The following is a 10719-nucleotide window of genomic DNA, read 5'->3' as shown; positions in this document are numbered from 1 at the left end:
GCTGGGGTGCCTGGGTGGCTCAGTTAAGTGTCTGACTCTTGGTTTTGGCTCAGGTCATGATCTCATAGTTTGTAAGATTGAGCCCTGCGTTGGACTCTGTGCTGACAACGTGGAGCCTGTTTGAAATTCTCTCTCTCGGGGCGCCTGGGTGGCGCAGTCGGTTAAGCGTCCGACTTCAGCCAGGTCACGATCTCGCGGTCCGTGAGTTCGAGCCCCGCGTCAGGCTCTGGGCTGATGGCTCAGAGCCTGGAGCCTGTTTCCGATTCTGTGTCTCCCTCTCTCTCTGCCCCTTCCCCGTTCATGCTCTGTCTCTCTCTGTCCCCAAAATAAATAAAAAACGTTGAAAAAAAAAATTAAAAAAAAAAATAAATAAAAAAAAAGAAATTCTCTCTCTCTCTCCCTCTCTCTCTCTCTCTCCCTCTCTCTCTCTGCCTCTCCCCTGCTTGTATGCTGTCTTTCAAAATAAGTAAAACTTAAAAAAATTTAGAAAAAAGAAAGTGCCTTTCTCTGGCATACCTATGTGTTTGGAGCAGCAGTGTGGAAGAGTGTGGTGACTAGGCAAAAGCAGGGACAAGGGGCCTAAATTTGAACGCCTGTGATGCTCTGGACAGGGCCTGGGGCACCCGGGAGCTTGGTCGGTATTGTCTGATGAGAGCCAGCCATAGATCTGTGGGTGCACTCAACCTGGAAGAATAATTTCAAGACCTGGAAGAATAATTTCTCTTCCCCCTTTCTCAGTGCGCTCATCAGCCGAATGGAGACACCACAACAGGCCAAATCAAGTGCCTATAGGGGCCAGGCCTGCTGTGTGAGTGAGTGAAGGGATGTCTGGATGGGAAACGTAGAATAAGGAGTGAAGAATTTGGTGGTGAGCCCATCCAGCGGATGTCCAAATTCAGCCCCAGCTATTTGTCACATGGGAAGGTGATTCCAGTGTCGCCAAGACGCCTCACTTTTTAAGAGAGGCTCTAAATCTGAATTTTTTATGTGAACCCTAACAACTTTTGATGTAATGAATTCAATTTTCAAAAAGCAGAGTGCAGCCAAACAAAGCATACTCGGGGGCCATATTTGGCCCGTAGGTCCTAGGTTTGCAACCTCTGGGATGGAGCCTGCTCGGTGCCTCCCTACTTGACTACTGACTCTACTTTGCTGAGCTTGTGGTATGAGGAGGAGGGAACTGTTGTAGGTGAAGAATGAAAGTGAGGACAGAGTTGGGGTGGAGGTGAGAAGTGAAGCTTGGGCCACACCATTACCGGGCTGGGTAGGCAGATCTGCACCTGCTGGCTTCAGTGAGGACTGTTGCAAGGCTAGGCGAGAATTGTGCATGGAAGCAGGTGGGAGGGCCAATCCAGGTGAGGTGGCTGAGGGAAAGGGCATAAGCTGTGGGTGGCAGTGGTAGGGGCGGCAGGGTGTGGAGGTCAAGAGGCAGTGAGGACAGCCCAGGAGAGAGCAAGAAGGAGCTCGGTGGACCAGGGGGCTCAGACTGTTTGCCTTCTGCTCTGTGCTAGCGTGGGGTGGGGGGTGGGGGTGGTTTGTGTGCAGCTCCTCACCAGCCATGCCCAGGGGAAAAGTGTCACAGCCACACTGGACGCTTTGTGCATTGCGCATCTATTCAGAAAAGCACGATCCTCAGTCCAGCCTTCCAAACTTGGAACTGGGAATATAAGCCTGTCATACATGAAGAGGCAGAGTAGCATGATGGGTGAGGAGAGAATAAGTTTAGGTCTCCTACAACTTGAGTTTGAAGTTGACCTTTGTCATTTGTTAGCCACATGGCCCAGGCAAGTTAGTGAACTTCTTTTTGCGCCTGGTTTCCTCATTTGGGAACAATAATAGTTCCTACCTTGTCGGGTTGTCAGGAGGATTAAATGCAAACAAATGCCTTAATGTGTGTGAAGTGCTTAGTATGGGACCTGGCACAAAGTAAGTGCTCAAATTGAGCTCATTATTATTATGAGACAAGCAGTGACCCCAGCTAACTTGTGGTTAAGCACAAAATCCCTCATCTCAGCAGAGAGTCGACAACAGATGCAGTAAAAGTTCGCTCCTCCCCTACTGCAAATGCTTCCCTAAACACAGACTCTCTGGCCTGAGCTCCTACTTGGCAGAAAAGCAGGAGATATCGTACCTACCTGGATAAGGGTCATCTCCAGAGCTTAGCTAAGTCTGTTTGGGCCCAGTATCACCTGGTTTACATAACGGTGTTTTCACTCATGTAACAAATATTTGTTGAGTAACCACTATGTTCCTAGTGCTAAGAAAGGGTTTTGGGGGTGTTGAGTAGAATAAGATGAGTTGGGCCTTAAGGTACTGAATCTAACATAGAGAGTATGCTACTGTAACACAGATATCCAAAGAGAATGGCTAAATAAGACAGAGGTTTATTTCTGTCTTATGTAAACCCTAGGGCAAGCACACCAAACTGGCAAAGTAGGTACATGAAATCATTCACGGACCCTGGTTCTTTACTGTTTCGCATCTCTAAGTCTGTGTTTCAGGATGTGGGTAGTAGGAGGTGATGAAATCCAAGGCCAGCAGCTTGCAGTTAAGGAGCTTCCACTCACAACCCATTGGTTGGAGCTTGGTCATATGGCTGCAAGGGATGCTGGGAAATGTAGTCTGGAGCAGACGGCCATGTGCTTAGGCAAAACTTGGGACTGGAGGTTATTATAAGAAGGCAGAAGGGAGAATGAATACTGGAGGGAAGTTAGCAATGTATGATTCAGGGAGATAGGGAGACAAATGAACGCTCATAACAGTTAAGTGAATGCTCATTTCAATAGCACCAGCTGTAATCCTTGAGTCGAGAACTGTGTTGTGGCTCTCATTGGAGTTTGGGATTTGAACTCACACTTCTGGTTTAAAATCCCAGTTCTATCAGTTATCACAGCGTTGCGCAGCATTGGTGGTATAGTGGTGAGCATAGCTGCCTTCCACGTACCCCAGGGTTGGTATAAGAATGAAATAAGTCAACCCATGTGATGCTTTTAGGATATAGTCTGAGCCAGAGTCAATGCTCTGGAAGTGTTAAGCTATTACTGCCAGGGAGTGAGAATGTGTCAAGAAGGTCAGTGACTCAAGGATAGCTCGTGGACTGGCTATATCTCTCAGTTTTATAGCTTCCTATAGGCCTCTAGATGCAACCTTGGGCCTTGAACCCTTGGCCCTTGAACCCTTGGCCCTTCTCGTCACTGAGAATGTTAATGAAGACAGACAAGGCTATCTGAATGGGCTGGTGTTTTGAAAAAATAGAATCAGTTTGTGTTGGCCTGGGCTGGACCTAAGAGATGACCTTAGATAGGATATTTCAAGGTCAGCTTTCTATAGCTTGAGTAAGAGCAAGTGCATTTAGTACATGGTCTACAGACCTCTGTGGGAAGAGTAAGACCCCTTCTTGTTGGGTGTGTCTCCAGGTAAAAAGCTGTAGAAATTATAAATAAATTATAGATAAATAAACAGTGTGCAGTGAGGCCTCACAGGGGCTGGGGAGTCCTTTGCCCTTGAAGAGGACCCTGGTGGCCTGTCTAGAGAAAAGTGGAAAAGCCACCCCCGCCTGGGTACTGCACTGGCAGGAGTTGGGGTGTCCTCTTACTGGGAGCTGGTGTTCTATGATATGCAGAGGGTATTGTTTTCCATCTCCTGCAGGTGTCATGTGGAGAGAGAACCTTCCTAGCTTCAGAATAAGAGACGTAACTTGCCTTGGCAACTCACACGGTGGGTAGATTTTAGCAGAAAAATAAACAGATATTGGAGAATGGGTTTCCACCGGTTTTCGGCACTGTCTCATTTTCAGAGGTCCGAGGAGCTTTCATACTCTTTTCATCCCCAGCTTTTGGAATCAGACCACACACTACTCTGGTAGAAAGTAGCATCTCACAATGGGCACTATTTTTGACTCCCTAAAAGCATCTAATTGACTCCCAGGAAATGGGGTGGACCTAGAGAAGGGAGCACATGTTGGAAGACTCCTAAGTGCTTAGGACCCCACCTGTGCTTGTGGAGAAGCTGGCAGAGGTGGGCCAGCACTGTGAGTGGGGCATCTAAGGTCCTGGGTAGGAGCTAGCCTCACGGGTAAGGAGGCAGGTGGTCATATTCCTCCTGCCTGGCTCTTGTAACCTTAGCTGACCTCTTGGTCTTGACTTCTTGGTGTCATGGAGATCCTACAGCTGGCTAGCCTGGCTCTGTAGGTGGCCATGTCCTGGGGTCTTCACTCACATTTTCTCCAGCTCTGTGAACCTCGTGTCTTCTCTCTCATCAGTTCCCAACTGGGCCTTCACTCTTCTTACCACTGGGATTGATCTTTTATTCTTCTTTCCTTAAGGAAAGCTTGTTAATAAGGTGGGGACGATAGTGAGAGCTGATTAAACCGGGGTCTGTAGTTCTGGAGGCCTCAGCTGAAACTGTGATGTCGTCTCTGCATGAGATTATATGCGTAGTCACCAGGATGTACGTCACAAGGGATCACAGGTATCTTCTGTGCCTAGATCATACCATCCATGGCATCCGGGCACTACGAATTCATATTAAGAATAGTAAATCCTGTAATTCTTTCGAGATCATAGTAATTTTACATCGTATTTGGGTTTGTGTGTGCATGTGCGGGAAAAGTGTGAATTCGTGAAGTGTGCATGTTTAAAATGTGCCATACATGTTGTAGTCCTGCCTTGAATTTCTTCTTATTTATTTATTTATTTATTTATTTATTTATTTATTTATTTATTTTTAAATGTTTTTTTAAAAATTAATTTATTTTTGAGACAGAGAGAGACAGAGCATGAGCAGTGGAGGGGCAGAGAGAGAGGGAGACACAGAATCCGAAGCAGGCTCCAGGCTCTGAGCGGTCAGCACAGAACCCGACGCAGGGCTCGAACTCATGAACCACGAGATCGTGACCTGAGCCGAAGTTGGATGCTTAACTGACTGAGCCACCCAGGCGCCCCTGTTCATTTTTTTTTTTTTTTTAATGTTTATTTATTTTTGAGTTTTGAGAGGGACAGAGAGACAGAGCACGATCAGAGAGGGGGCAGAGAGAGAGACACACACACAGAATCTGAAGCAGGCTCCAGGCTCTGAGCTCTCAGCACAGAGCCCGACGTGGGGCTGGAACCCACGAACCGTGAGATCATGACCCGAGCCGAAGTTGGACGCCCAACCAACTGAGCCACCGAGGCGCCCCGAATTTCTTCATTTTTTAATCATCTGGGTACCTGGGGGTGGGGGGGGGAGTCTCTCTTCCTCTGAGAGGCCCTGTATGTATGCCTGCTAGATCAGGGGTGAACAACCCTTTTTACACAAGAGGACAGTTCAGGAAAAATAAACAAATGTGCTTACAGGTCGCCTCTTAATTTGATGAGAGCTTTATTGAGTCTCATGACTCAGGGGTGGGTGGGGCATCAAGGAATGTGTATTCTTACAACTTACTCTAATGGGTAGCATAGTATCAGTGAGAAAAAGGACACTGCTTTTGGAGTCCTTGAAAACTAAATATCCAGGTGTTTGGAGACAGTTTTCCAACTTTTCATTGTGAAATTAGATGGCTAGATGCCTGTGTGATCCTTGTCATTGCCTGGACTAACTCCATAACCCTCGGACTAGTGTTTTCTGTATCTCAGTATCTCTCTTGCTCGGCACAGTGCACAGTAGGGGCTTAATAAGTGCTTATTAGGAAGCAATAGGGTATAATGGTTAAGAACACAGACTTTCGATAGACTGCCTACTTCTGTTACTTACTAGCTGTGTGACTTTTGGCAAGTTTCTTAACCTCTCCGGGCCTCAGTCTCAGTCTGTAAGTTGGGAATTACATAACCCCCTACCTCACAGATGGGGACTGAATGAATTAATACATGTGAGCACTTCTAGCAATGCCTAGCCTATATAAACCTGCTTAAGTGTTAGCCATTGTTACAAATATTGTTATTGAGCTGAGAAGAGACCCAAGTTTGCCTGTGGTGCTAGAGCTTTATAGAGCATCTCTTTCCGTCTCTAGCTTCCGCTTCCTTCCCATTGATGGGATTTTCACTCTAGTCTCTGTGAAAATAGATTCGATTTCCATATAAAATAACTAGGCCTCTTCCCTCATTCCAAACTTTTTTTTTTTTTTTAAGGGCAGAAAAGCGAAAACCAAAACCCTGAGTATTTTTGAAGCAAATGTGGGTCCATCTGTAACAGCGCATTGGATTAATAACCTGAGTGGAGGCTGCACGTCTAGCTTTGGTGAAACTGCTCTTTTCCAAAGAAAGTGCCAGGTTCTCCGTTCGCCTTTCATCTCCTCTCACAGAATGCCCGTCTTGCACACTCAGCTAATCTGTCTGGTTTTTGCATCGACAGGAGAGCTCCCGGGAACGATACATGCCAGATACGATCTGGCTCCAGGAGCCTTGTCTGCCTGATTACTTTATTCATAATCACCTTTAAGTTTTGCTCATTGACTGATTTTTTTAAAGTTTTAAATATTGAAGTGTAGCATATGCAGAGAAAGGGGCACGGTGTGTTCAGCCGAATACATTTCAACAAGTTGAATTTCTTTGGGTCCTCAACACCCAGATTAAGAAACAACAGGACAGAAGCCCAGCTGTGCCCCTTCCAGTTACTACCTCACCCCTTACCCAACCCCGCCAAGGGTATGTCCGCTTCTGCGTCTGGATTTCCCCCTTCAACACTGTGAGATTCATCCATAGTGTTGACTGTAGTATTAGGCTGTTTGTTCTTAGTGCTGTGTTGTCCTTCAGGTAAATAGACCATTTCTTTGCCTCTTCTACCCTTTTTTAAAACATTTTTTAAACGTTTATTTATTTTTGAGAGACAGAGCATGAGCGGGGGAGGGGCAGAGAGAGAGGGAGACACAGAATCTGAAGCGGGCTCCAGGCTCCGAGCTGTCAGCACAGAGCCTGACGTGGGGCTTGAACCCGTGAACTGTGATCGCGAGATCATGACCTGAGTCGAAGTCGGACACATTGCCGACTGAGCCACCCAGGCACCCCATGCCTGTTCTACTCTTGAGGGACACATGGCAGTTCCTAGTTGGAGACTTCTGTGAATTTCACAGTGAGGAATATGCTGGCACATGTCTTTTGGGGGCCTGAAGTGCACACACCTACCGGTGGGATCTCCAGGTCAGAGGGTGGGTGTGTATTCAGTAAATGCGGCCACACGCTCTTCCGGGGAAGGGGTGCCAATCATCTGCTTGATTTTGATGAAGAAAATGATTCCATATTCACATCTGATTTGGGTTTTAAGGCAGAATAACACTGTACTCATTCTGTCATTTTGCCATTCCTGTATTTCTCCCCTCTCATGCGTGTGGACCGTGTGGTCACTGGGCAAATTCACTTGAGTTGCTGGAACTGCCTGTTTTGGGGAGCCTCTTGAAATGCTACCTGAGTAGTACTACCTGAAATGGAAGGTTTAGGATTCCTCCCCCACCCCCCAAAATGTCTGCTTTATTTTCAAGAACAGGAAATACTAATTGCCACATCCTTTGCAAAAAAGAATCATCTCCTACCCTCCCAATACTCCTCACACCCTTTATTGAATGAGATGTAGAGTTTAGGGAAGTTTTGAGTGAATATCAAACATCAGTGAGATTACCGATTTCCCAAAATTTGCTCGCTGGGTCGTTCCTCCCATAACTTCAATTACAGTTGCCCTTCTTTGGAATTCGACAAAGCTGGGCAAATAGAGAGTCAAAAGTCCCTTGGTCTAGCTCTGACTTCTGTTTGTAAACAGCCATGGTGCAAGGTGCTTCAGCAACGCAGGGGACAGGAGGCCTTCCCGTCCAGCCCCTGAAACCTTATAAATAGGGACCTCTGAATCTTAGTGGGAATTCAAAAATTTTTAAAAATGTTTATATTTATTTTTGAGACAGAGAGAGACAGAGCATGAGCAGGGGAGGGGCAGAGAGAGAGAAGGAGACACAGAATCCGAAGCAGGCTCCAGGCTCTGAGCTGTCAGCACAGAGCCTGACGTAGGGCTTGAACCCATGAACGGTGAGATCATGACCTGAGCCTAAGTCGGATGCTCAACCAACTGAGCCACCCAGGCACCCCTGAATCTTAGCGGGAATTTAATCAAATCTGTTCGTTTTGGCTTGCCCTCCCTTCTGTGACCCCCAAACAACAAGCTAGAAACAACATCCCATAGAATAACACCAAAAATATTACTTCACACACCGCTTCCTCATAAAAATCACTCACAAAAGTGCTCTCAGATCCCGCAGCACCAGGCTGTTATTATTTTATTTTACAGGTGGGAAAATTAAGACCTGCAGAGTTGACTTGACACTGTAGAATCCTGGAAGAACTGGTGGTTGGAGGCCAGTTCCTTGCCTGGGATTTGCCCTTCTAGAAGCAGGGGGTCTTTGCAAAGAGGAGTTTTAAGGATGAGTGGCTACATTGGGAGCTCATCATGAGGTCCTTTTGATGGGTGACTTCCACATCCTGGAGCTTGGTATTTTGTCTGGTTAGAAAGTGGTCTTCGAGGGGCACCTGAGTGGCTCAGTGGGTTAAGCATCTGATTTTGGTTTTTTGTCATGATCTCACGGTTCATGAGTTTGAGCCCCACGTCAGGCTCTGTGCTGACAGCTTGGAGTCTGGAGCCTGCTTTGGATTCTGTGTCTCCCTCTCTCTCTAGCCTTCACCGCTCACACTCTGTTTCTATCTCTCTCTCTCTCTCTCAAAAATAAATAAACATGAACAAACAATTTAAAAAAAGAAAGTGGTTTTTGGTGAGGACGGATGTACAAGGAATCCATTGCTGGCTTGTTAGTAGCAGCCAAGAATTGAAACTCAATGAGTGCCTATGTCAGTAGGGAAATGGCCCAGTAGCTATGGTACCTTCACATCTTGGATCATTACAGAACCATTAAAAGATTTTGGTAAAGTATGGCAGAATAAATAAAAGGGAGAAGAATGTATATGATCTATAATTCTATTTTTTTAAACAAATAATAACCACCCCCCCTCAACCCACTATGAGTGTGTGTGTGTGTGTGTGTGTGTGTGTGTGTGTGTCTGAAATTACATGAGTCTGGGGAAAAATGTAGAAGGACACACTAAAATGTTAACATGGGCTACCCGGGGAAAGCGGGCTGAGGATGGGGGGTGCTGATGTGGGAGAACAACGTATAGCAAAATGACATGTGATAAAATGCCATTTGAATACATTATATATGCATATATATGTATACAAATGCATAAAAAGTACATGCAGAAATTTACAAGTCAAACAAAAAAGTTGTTCTAGTAAGAACAGGGCTGTGAACCCTATATGGGTCAGTTAGCTTGGCAAGGGCCGGAGCTCAGTTCTGTGGCTGAAGGCTTTACCCCCAGGCCAGTTGTGTTGAAAGTGAAGGACGTTGGTCAGAAGAGGATCCAGGAACATGTGTGGGTGTCTGAGCACAGACACACTGCTGCCTTTGGTAAATCGGTAATCATAGCTACCGTCTTGATGTGCTTAGAATGTACTGGCATTTTCATACTTTCTTGAAGTTAGGTATTTTCATCCCCATTTCAAGATGAGGAAACCTGAGGGGCAGGCAGCTGAAGGCCGCATCGTGAGTGGGTGTTGCTGAGGTTTAAACCCAGATCTGATTCCAGAACTTCTGCTTTTCCGATTCCCTTGCAGCTTGGGGTTTAGTGGGGGTGATCAGGCTGGCCTGCTTTGATCCACTCTGAGATTTCTGTGAGGTCCTCTCTCACAGGGGTGGGTCCTAAAATGTAGCTTTTGCTGTTAAAACCAACCAAGCCACGGTCTAGTGAATGCTTCCTGTGCGTTCCCGTTGGCCTGGTTTTGGATGGCAAGGCTTCATAACCTGGGTGAGGGAGAGCAGCCTGTTCGGGCGTCTGTTCCCAAGGGAGCAGGGCTGCATGGAAAAGTAGGGCATGTGGACACCTACCTCAGGACAGGTGAAAGGCAGACTGACTTGTTAAAAAGGAGGATAGTTTCACCACTTCTGACATCTGGCCCCTGAACAGTCTCAGCGGCCAGTTGGGGAGAAAAGACTTGGGCTTTCGTGGGGATCTCTCTCCCGCCTCTCCTTGCCATCCACCCCCCTGGCCCCACTAAACACAAAAAAACTAACAGTTGTGGCTGGTTTGGCGGCCCGGTAGTGTGACTTCCACCCAAAGCGCCGAGGGCTTGTGCTGTTGCCAAGGTGCCCCCAAATGAGTATTTAAGATAAAAATCTCATCTCTGCCAATGGATGTCACCTGTGACCCCCTTCTCTTTTCTTGGCCTTGGTTTCCTCATTCACAAAATGGGGATCGGATTTTTCTCTTGCTTCTGGTTAAACGAATAGATGATACACCATATATTTGGTTAAACGATCAGAAGCACGTTGTGGATTTAGAAAGACAACACCAGCTCTGTGTGTTGGGTTTTGGCTGCAGACCACGGCGCTGCTGATCCCAATAGTCATCGCCATTTTTATGGAACAAGTCTGGATATTTCTAGTGCAGCAGGACCGCTGTTTTCTACAGGGTGCTGTGTCTTCACAGTGACGTCTGGGACTTCCAGGAGCAGGGCCATAACATAAAGGTGAACTTGGCCGCAGAGGGTGAGCAGGCGAGCCTGTGTAGATGTCGTGATTGTGAACAGTGATCTTGTTACTATTTCTTAAAGGCTGGGACTGGGCCTCCAGTACCCAGAACGGAGCCTGGTGCACAGTCGGAACCCAGAGGAATGCTTTCCGTTGACGTAGAGCTCCTGGAGATACATGGC

The 10719-nt window shown here is 46.7% G+C and overlaps 1 protein-coding gene across 8 annotated transcripts in view; it reads left to right on the top strand.

The window, feature by feature from the left end:
* DPF3 (double PHD fingers 3) overlaps positions 1–10719 on the top strand; it is a 304745-nt gene that overhangs the window by 77999 nt on the left and 216027 nt on the right. The window contains exon 1 of one of the 8 annotated variants that reach the window (XM_058739562.1): positions 6135–6248. The exons of the other annotated variants lie outside the window; for them this stretch is intronic. The gene's annotated coding sequence lies outside the window, so the exon portion shown is untranslated. Of the gene's footprint in view, positions 1–6134; positions 6249–10719 lie in introns of those variants that run through there. 8 annotated transcript variants of the gene reach the window in all.

Source organism: Neofelis nebulosa, chromosome 7 (assembly GCF_028018385.1).
Source record: "Neofelis nebulosa isolate mNeoNeb1 chromosome 7, mNeoNeb1.pri, whole genome shotgun sequence".
In the NCBI taxonomy this organism is placed as follows: Eukaryota; Metazoa; Chordata; class Mammalia; order Carnivora; family Felidae; genus Neofelis; species Neofelis nebulosa.
This window is presented reverse-complemented; position numbering and strand designations above follow the sequence as displayed.